Source organism: Vidua macroura, chromosome 3 (assembly GCF_024509145.1).
Source record: "Vidua macroura isolate BioBank_ID:100142 chromosome 3, ASM2450914v1, whole genome shotgun sequence".
In the NCBI taxonomy this organism is placed as follows: Eukaryota; Metazoa; Chordata; class Aves; order Passeriformes; family Viduidae; genus Vidua; species Vidua macroura.
Window position 1 is genome coordinate 65,344,565 of NC_071573.1, and position 9,276 is coordinate 65,353,840.

The 9,276-nt window shown below is 38.2% G+C and overlaps 1 long non-coding RNA gene across 1 annotated transcript; it reads right to left on the reverse strand.

Annotated features, from left to right (window-relative positions):
• Positions 1 to 2,260: 2,260 nt before the first annotated feature.
• On the reverse strand, positions 2,261 to 9,050 carry LOC128805671 (uncharacterized). Its single transcript, XR_008436516.1, has 5 exons — positions 8,677 to 9,050; positions 8,204 to 8,437; positions 4,448 to 4,507; positions 3,128 to 3,179; positions 2,261 to 2,346 (listed from the first exon to the last, which is right to left on the reverse strand). It is a non-coding gene; the product is annotated as an uncharacterized LOC128805671 (long non-coding RNA).
• Between the last annotated feature and the right edge of the window lie 226 nt (positions 9,051 to 9,276).

Genomic DNA, 9,276 nt, shown 5'->3' on the forward strand with positions numbered 1-9,276 from the left:
ACAGAATGGATTAATGAGGATGTACTAAGCTATAAATACTAGGCATCAGCCCACGTTTCACTTGGGGAATCGACCATTTTCCCTTGTTTACAATTCTACTTTCTCATTTACCTGAAATAATGTTAGTACTAAACCACCAATCCCAGCTGTTAACAGCTGCCAGATGATTGTATACGATCAATGCCTTATTTTATTCTTTTTTGGTTTTTTCCTAAAAATTCAAATTATTTCTGAATTAGCTAAAGAATAAAAAACAGTTTAATTCTATGGCTTTCTCTGCTAAGATTTCTTTTTCTCAAATAAGATTCAAAATAATGGCTTGTAGTTAGTCTAGCAGTGCTTTATTTTTTAATGCATCATATCACACTGCAATATATGGGGAATCACTCAAATTAAATTTACTCCTGAGAGATGCAATAACTTTCAATCAAACCACAGGTACTCAGCGTCCTTCAGAAGCAGGTCTATAATGCAGGATGAATGAATGAGAGAGAGCATAATCAGCTGGACAAGAACAAATTACTCTTGCTGGATGCAAATAGCAACAGGCTTAGAAAAACTATTTTGATTAGCTGAATAACTCACAGGTTATGTGTGATCCCAGTAAAAGACATTTCTGAGAATGCAGTTCTCAGGAGAAATGATGTCTGCTTTCCATAAGCAGATTCAAATGGCCCACATTCAGAAATGCCTGAGTTGCATCTTAATGTTGTTATACAGGCACCAGCAATAATAAATAACTAGGAAATAATCCTTAGCAAAACATGTAGCTGTCCTATTTAGCACTTTCCATGCTGCTTTTGACTGGCTGCCTCTCACCCACTATGCCTAGATACAGGTAAAGCTGGTAAGTAGGAAAAGTTAAGAGTTATGAAAAGTCAGCATACAGAACACCCTCAGGAGAGAAACCCTTTGTGTCCCCACACCCATGGGCTAAAGTTCTTTGCACCAAGCATTCAAATCACCATTCAGATGTTCAGGGTCCTTCCAAGAGCAGGATGCATTTTACAGCCATTCCCACCACTGACCCCAAGTTTCTCTTCAATAAAGGAACCCCTGGCTACCAAAAGCTTCTGATGGCACCACTTTTGAGTCCAACCCACCTAAATTGCCTTTTTAATTGAAGGCCCTTAAATTGATTCAGGCCTCTTAAATTGAAAGGGCCTGTTAGTTATTAAGATGCTCACCATTTATGAGTTTGTGTCATCTGATCACACATACAAGACAAATTAAAGCAACTGCAAAAGTTTCAGCTGCAGGAGCTGTGTAGAAATAACACACTTTGAAGTATTTATTTTCTAAAGCTGAGACAAGGTAATTGAGAGGACTCTCTGCTTTAAGAAAGTGAAGGTGTTTTCAGAAAACTTTTCATCCCAAGTTAATACTTAATTGCTCATAAAAACACATGGTCCGTGATCTCACACTAGACACTTTATGCTCAGACTGTGGCTTTGGACAGTGTTTTAACTGCTTGTGAAAATTATCATTTTTACAGGGTCTGGACAATTGAAAACTTTCACATTTGTCCTCTGAAAAGAAAAAAAAAAATCACTGTATCTGCTTAAAGAAATCATCATATCCTCATATAAATCATAACATCTGCAAAATGGAGAATTTCAGGGCAATAGACAAGGTATCCACGATCTGTTGGGGCCCATTATTTTAGTCCTGCTTTGTCACACTATTGCTCCTTTGGCTGATCCAAGTGTTTTTGTCTTAAGCCTAGTGCCTGGTGGGATAAACAGTTTCCTAAATTCTTTTTTGTTATCTATTGATACTCAGTTTATATCATCTGTGCTGGGTTGGAAAAAACATTTCTGACCAGTTTTCTGCACCAGTTAAATTTTCATTGACTTGCATTACATACTTGACTACCACTTTTCTAAACTCCACTAACTTTTTTAGGTCCTTTTATCCTTAAAATCAATTTTATTTTCCCTGAAAAAGGAAAAAAAACATACACTTAATATAACAACAAGTTTATAGATTTAAATGTGAGTCAGAAAAATAGGAAATTAAGAATTAGACTACATGTGACCTAAAATTTCTACTCAGAATTTACATGCTTACTCTTCAGAAGGGTTGTAATCCATATTCCTGCTACAAGCACTAGGATTCTTGCAGAAATTTGTATATATGAGTAATTCTATATGCAAGACTATGCCATAGAATTTGCTGAAAATACATAGTCGTGTGTAAAGTTAAAAGAGCTACTGAGGAATGTAATTTACTTATACATACGATTGGTAGCTGTCTAGGAAGATAATGCTACACATTCCAGTCCACATAATGACAACTTGCTCATCTAGCACATATTGTGTCCTTCAGTACAGAATAGCTGGGTTACTTTTTGACAAAAAAAAAAAAAAAAAAAAAAAAAAAAAAAAAAAAAAAAAAAAAGTGAATAATAATTAGCACAAAACTAACAAGTGCTCCCAGAAAGTACTCATTTCTATTTCTTGGAATTTGGTGCTTGATTATATCCAGGTGGATTTTGGTAGGAGTAGAGCTGATTTTCCCCATAGTAGCTGGTACAGGGCTGTGTTTTGGATTTGTGCTGGAAGCAGTGTTGATAGTACAGGAATGTATGAATTTGCTATGGCTAAGCCCAGCTTGCCCAGAGCCGAGGCATTCCCTGTTCCTCACCCCACCAGCAAGGGGACTGGTGGTGCACAAGGAGCTGGAAGGGGACACAGTTGGGACAGCTGACCCCAACTGATCACAGGAATATCCCGTTCCATCTGACATCGTGCTCAGCATATAAACCCAGGGAAAGAAGGAGGAAAGAGCAGGCCTTTGAAGTGATGGTGTTTGTCTTCCCAAGGCACCATTTTATGTGACAGAGCCCTGCTTTTCTGGGGATGGCTGAACACCTGCAGTGGGGTATTAATTCCTTATTTTGCTCTACCTATTAAACTGTCTTTATCTCAACCCACAAGTTTCCTCACCTTTTTGTCTTCCCATTCTCTCCCCCATCTCACTGGGAGGAGGGAGAGTGAGCGGCTGTTTGGGGCTGAGTTGCCAGCTGGTGTTGGACCAGAACAATATCATAAAACAGTTGTTGCCTCAACACAGGCTTAGATTGTTATCAAACCAGTTTCTGTAAAAACAAACATAACTCACCCACCTCCCTACAGTAAGTCCTGGACAATTCAACAGGATGCACAGACAACAAGTTTCTGGAAAACAGAAATGGTCTCTTATTCTACTGAGGACCTACCTGTGCATGAATGGACTTATCCTGCCTATTAATGGAGTCTACAGTACAAATAATGAGCAATAAAGAAGAGCAGGGGATAAAAAAGATACCTATATAAGTTTCTCATGAAGAAAAACTTATGAGAATTACTTCATAATTCTCATATGAGAAGCGTGAGAATTACTTCTCATTGCACTTTCAGGGTTATAACTTTTTCTTTTGTATCTATTTCTTATGTAGAGATAGATGCATATATATTGTCTCTCTAAAATATCATCTTATATTAAATTCTACATGTAGAGTCCAAGGCAATTCACTTTCTGCAAGGTTAACATTTTATACCTCAATTCATGGTGCCCATCTCTGCATTTAATGACCAAAGCTCACAGAGCTAAAAATAACTCCTTTCATTGTTTACTAGCTCCATTTAGGTAAAAACTGAGCACCCTCAGTTTTCATTGCAGACAAAATGTGTGGTTATTCAGCACCTACAGAAGGGAGACACGGGGCCTGATTTTTCCTGAACGTATGTGTGTAAGCAGTATGCACCATGCACGTAAAACACATCTCTTCCTGACTTTAAGAAAAATTGCAAATAGTCAACATGAAGATATCTGATCATACTTCCACATTATTTGCTGTAAGGCATCAGGATTTTGCCTGCAAGGCTATAAGCTCAAATAGGTTTTGTGAATGCCTCTGCTGATCTAAGAATGAACCCTTTTATGACTGAATTTTTTCTTTATAAGTTATTTTGCCAACAGTTGAATAATGTGTTATTTATGTCCCAAGAGAATCCAATTTAACTGAGTGTTGTTTTAAAGTTACAGTGATAAGGAAAATCCAGTAGCCTTAAAACCTTTCTTTGTTGTAACCCTTACTTAACTTCAACTGACTGGGATTAGGTGAAAGTAGACATTATAAAAACTAGAAGTGACTCTAAAGTAGACTCTAAAGTAACATGACTTTTGTAATTAAAGAGATATTACTGTGCAGTGATCTAACTTGATTTTAAACTCTAGAACAGCCTATCAATTTGCAAGATGCATTCCTTTAGCAATTTTGGTATACAGGCATAAAAAAATCTGCAGTTTGCTGGGTTTTTCAGGTGAATATGAGAAACATTTGTAATGAACTGGTTTTGTAACCTTAGCAAATAGTTGCTGCTGGTAAGATGTGCAACATATACCCGTTCAACAATTCATTTTTCAATTTCATGTTTTTAGAAATGCTGTAAATTTTACTGACCAGCCACAGACCAAATCCTGCCTCAAGAGCAATAGGTACACACAGTCAGGCAACAGGAATCTGCCAGAGGCAAAAATAATGAGTCAGCTTTTCTGCAGCCAATCCATAATTCTGGATTCCAAGACTTAGGTTATGCTACATCATGCTGAATTTTCCCTGATTTAAGCCACTATGATAATATTTGCCCACATGCAATATTTACAGTATATTCATCACTCAGCCTATCATTGAACAGTTTTCTCAGTGAATTCTCCTGCTGAATAATATCCTTCTCTCCTAGTAATATTTCATTGCTCACACTCTAAGCATATCCAATTGCTGGGCATATAGAAATTGCTCCTCATGAACCATTTCTTTCCCACTTTTTAAAGAAATGTCAGAACCAAACCACAAGTAAAACTGACTAGAAAAGAATTTCTGCAAGAGTCACAAGGAGTCTTGGAAACTCCATCCAACTGTAAAAAGTAAAACAGGATTTACTCCAACATTCCTGAAAATGTTATACGTGTTACAGTCACAGGTCAACAGCTAGAGTAGCAAAAGTTTTATTTTAACTATATGAATAGATAACTGTAGGAAAATATATTGAAGACTGATTTTTTTTATGGAGCACCAGTGGGAGGTGGCAAAACAGTGCAGACTGGTACAAGAAAAATCTCACAAAACAGTGATCATACTAGTTAGTGGGAACTTGTTTGGAAAATGCAAAAACAGTCAGCACACATCAATGCTAATTTAAAATCCTTCAGCTAGAGGACTCAAGAGATTGTGTACATTCATGATAAGAAGCTTTGCGGAGTCATGATCTCTGGAAACATCTATCGGCACTTTCAGAAAGAGACAGACACAGAAGACAACACTAAAAGTCACATTCAAGCTCAACAGCCCTCTAGCAAGGATGCAAGGCAAAGATATATCAGAACTTCCTACAGAGTATTGTACTCTGCTGCACAGACCTAGCTTGTGTAGCACTTGGTAAATCATCTCTGAGATATAGTTCTCTATCCCTTGGGAATGCAAGACATTAGTAAACCAAAGGGCTTTTGGAAGGATAATACTGTAAAGATAATGCCATCACTTAGCTACCAGGAAGCAGAACACACAGATATCTTTCCTAGAGGTGTGCCCAGAGGACAGCTGGCAGTCTAGATGAGGTTCTTTTCTTCTTTACAACTCATATGTTGACCAGTATTCTTTTCCTTAGGGAGAATTTCACACTCCTTATGAGCAACCTAGATGAAGAGAGAGGCCTCATTTCCAGAAGAGCTCTCTGTGGAGCCACGTATCTTAGTCAGAACCAGTCTGCTCAGACAAGACACCAGTACAATCTCCAGCAAAGGGAAACTGCCTGCACTGCCTGCAAATCAAACTTCATGGCTGGCAGCACAGCGTGAGTAAGAGGTATGTCAGAAAGAGACAGTGAATACTCATAAGGCTGCAACACAACTTCTGCTGAAGAAAGAATTTCCCCTTCCCCACCTTGCTTGATATCTCAGATCTGAATCATGTTGTCATGACAGATCATACGCGTTGCTCAAGATGTTCTTTCCTTATGTTGTATCTTTCATGCAACAGGGCTGGAGGTGACCATAATTATACACCAGACCCACTGTTTCACACATTTAGGGCTGGCTGTGAATACTTTGTGACTTCTTGTGAATATGTCATTTTTATTTCCTCTAGAAAAGCCTTTTAACTATAAACACAGTTTGTAAATATGTATTACATGCACAGGCATAATACAGAAAGAAAAAGAGAGCATGAGAGCTAACAACATTTAGAATTAAAATAAATTATAGAAATGTGAACTGCCACTTAAGCAACATTATCTTAATTCATTTAATAGCTAAGAAAATCTGACAACTGTCTTAAGATCCAACTCACTCACCTTGGTTATTATGTCCACTTGCCCTTCCCACTTCCCAATTTACAAGGGAGATATTGGTGCCCTAGCCATCCTGACACAAGCCCCTGTTGGATGCTCTTTTAAAATAAGTTAAAAGTTTAAAATAAGTTCTGGGACTCCCACCAGCCCCAGCTCCATGTCCCTCCTCGCTCCTCATCAGCTCCTGCATTTATCTCTTGGCTGTGTAGCAGAGCAGGACACTGCCTGCCCATATTGAGATTAAGAACAGAAAGGAGCTGCAAACCACCAGTGGTCATCCCTCTGTGAAGATTCCCGTGTGTATGGCCTGCAGCCCCTCAGAGGTTTCATCTGGGTGTTCCTAGAGGCAAGGCATCACAAGAAAGGAGTAGAAATAATTCTGAGAGCAATCCATAAGTCTAAGAATAAAGACTATAAAAAAGAAAGCTAAAGAAATTAGATTAACGAAATGTAAAGCAGATTTCTGGTACACCAATGAGTCACTGTTATGCCATTGTAATTCATGATGATAGAACCATTGTTGTCCCCAAGTATAAAAGATCTACCACAAAAATTTTAAAGTAAGAATCCCTCTTAAAGCAAGATTGAATTCTGTAATCTAAAGATGCGGTCATAGAGATAAATGAGAGTAAAGATTAGAAGGTCATAGTATGAAGTAAGAACAACAAAGATCCAAGATGAACTATCCATGACAAAGAGGTTATGGAATTCAGAAGGTGCCCAGAGAGGAGGATCAGCAAAATATTTATTTCATTTGGTCTTCCACCTGGAGGCAACCCCTGCACTGCCCTTTGCACTGAGACTTTCCTATAGAACACTTATAAGCTATAAACTTTCCTCAAAAAAAAGCCCCAAGACATGAACAAAGTGTCAGACTTCAAGAAATGCATGAAGAGTGTCTCCATGCTTTTTCTATAGCCCAGAGAGAAAGAGGATGCAGTTCTTCTTCTCTCAGGTGTGAGAGAACCACCTGTGTGTTCCTTGCAGAAAACTATGGAAGGAAAAGATCAAGCCTGTCAATACAGTAAATCACCTTGCTCAAATAACAACAATGAATGAGATAGTACCTGCTCACTGCCCCATAACAGGGAGCAGCTGGTCCTTTCTGCCTTTTTTACCAAGCTCTGCCTGGCAGGGCATCTTGGACTGCATGTGCCAGGAACATGGTTCCGTTCACCCCCCAGAAAGACCCCCTTCAACCTCATATCTACAAAATTCTCATAGCCTTCTCCTTTTGTATGCCCTGTATCATCTCCTACTAAAGTTCTCCTGTACATAAATACACTGCTATGAGTGAATTTGGAAAGTAATTATAAACCCCCAAAAGATTTTACTTAGGACAAAATCATTAGCTCACTGAAAGTGTTAGAGGTGACCTCTGGCATAAAATGTAATGTGGCAGTAAAGGGGTTAGTTTCTAAAGATACATTCAAATCCAATGCATGGTAATACCTCAGAAATTGGCAATCATTTTCCAAACCTCTTGTGCAGAATACTGCTGTTATTCCTTTGACTATCTCTTTCAAGTGGTGTTACAGAAGTATGACATCTCTTGAGAGTAGTTAAAATAAGTCTTTACTGAAATGTTTTTCAAACAGCAAGAAAAATTCTACTACAAAAAAAGCTTCAAGTTAAAATGTTACCCAAATTCAGATTCAAACTTTTTATTTGTTAGAAAAGATGTGTGGTTGTCTCCAGGTGCTTGATGCTACTTGTTCTGAGCAGTGGAAGTAGTGATGCTGCTCTGGGGGAAGCATCTTTGACTCTGGAATTGTTGATCTTAAAATACAATGTAGTATAAATACACAAAGTCATGTCAATCAGACAGGTATTATTTTGAGATACAAATTACACTCTCATGATATACATACAGAGTAGTGCTGTGTAGGTGTTGAAAGGAGAATCTGATCAGCAGTATCTGACTTGCAACAGATAAGTTCGATTTATTATGACCTCTGCTTGGGAACTGAGATGTCAGCATCTATATTGAACCCCTGAAAGGGAGCAAGGTTTTCCTGCTTTGTTTGCTCTATGTTGTCACAATAAGCTCTTTTGTTGTTACAGTAAGCTTTTATGGGTTGTGCTTTAGAACCAGTTTCTTCAGCCTACAAAAACAAAGACAAATTCTATGCTGAAACACATAGTCACACCACATAGCAAAGTAAAAAAAAAAAAAAAAAAAAATCAAGGTTTACTGCATTGGTTTATAAATCTGTTCTAGTAAATAGCCTGGAGAACTTTGGTCTATTACAGGTCTGTTGGGTTTGCTAATGAAAAAGCAAAACTGTGGAAGCAAAATATACAGCAACTGAGATTCTAAGATTTCACACATGTTTACATATACCTGTCATCACTGAAAATTATCTCCAAAAGTTGTAGGCACCCCTAACAGGAAGTACAAGAAGCTTTGTGTGCAGAACAGGAGTTGAAACACAAGCAGAAAATACTCCAATACAAAGGAAATAGGATAAAAGCTGGTTTCTGGCCGTGCATAAAATCCGTGGCCAAAATAATAAAATACTTTCCCACTGATGACATGGAAACTAAGCCTTTTACTAATTTTTCTATGCCACTGACAGCCCCTCAGATGGAATTTTCCATTTCATAACAGTAGGGCTGAATAAAGAACTGATACTAATTGGACCTAGAAAACAAAATGTCATTGCATCTTTCCAGTAAATAGAGATGAAAGGCCAGATTCTGATCCCAGGCAGATGATGTTGGCTTGCATCAACATGTTTTTGAAGAGCACAACAGCGTCTGTAAGTGGTGACACAATGGCCAAAAACACCCAAGTTCCCAAGTGAACCACTTACTAGAAAAGTTGTACTTACAGCTGCCCCTTCCTAAAAGATGTAACTTCCCTGTCATTTGAAATGAAAGGAATCCAGGGACACAGAAAGGGAGCTCTGCTCCCTTAGAAGTGAAGCCTGATGAATTTAGA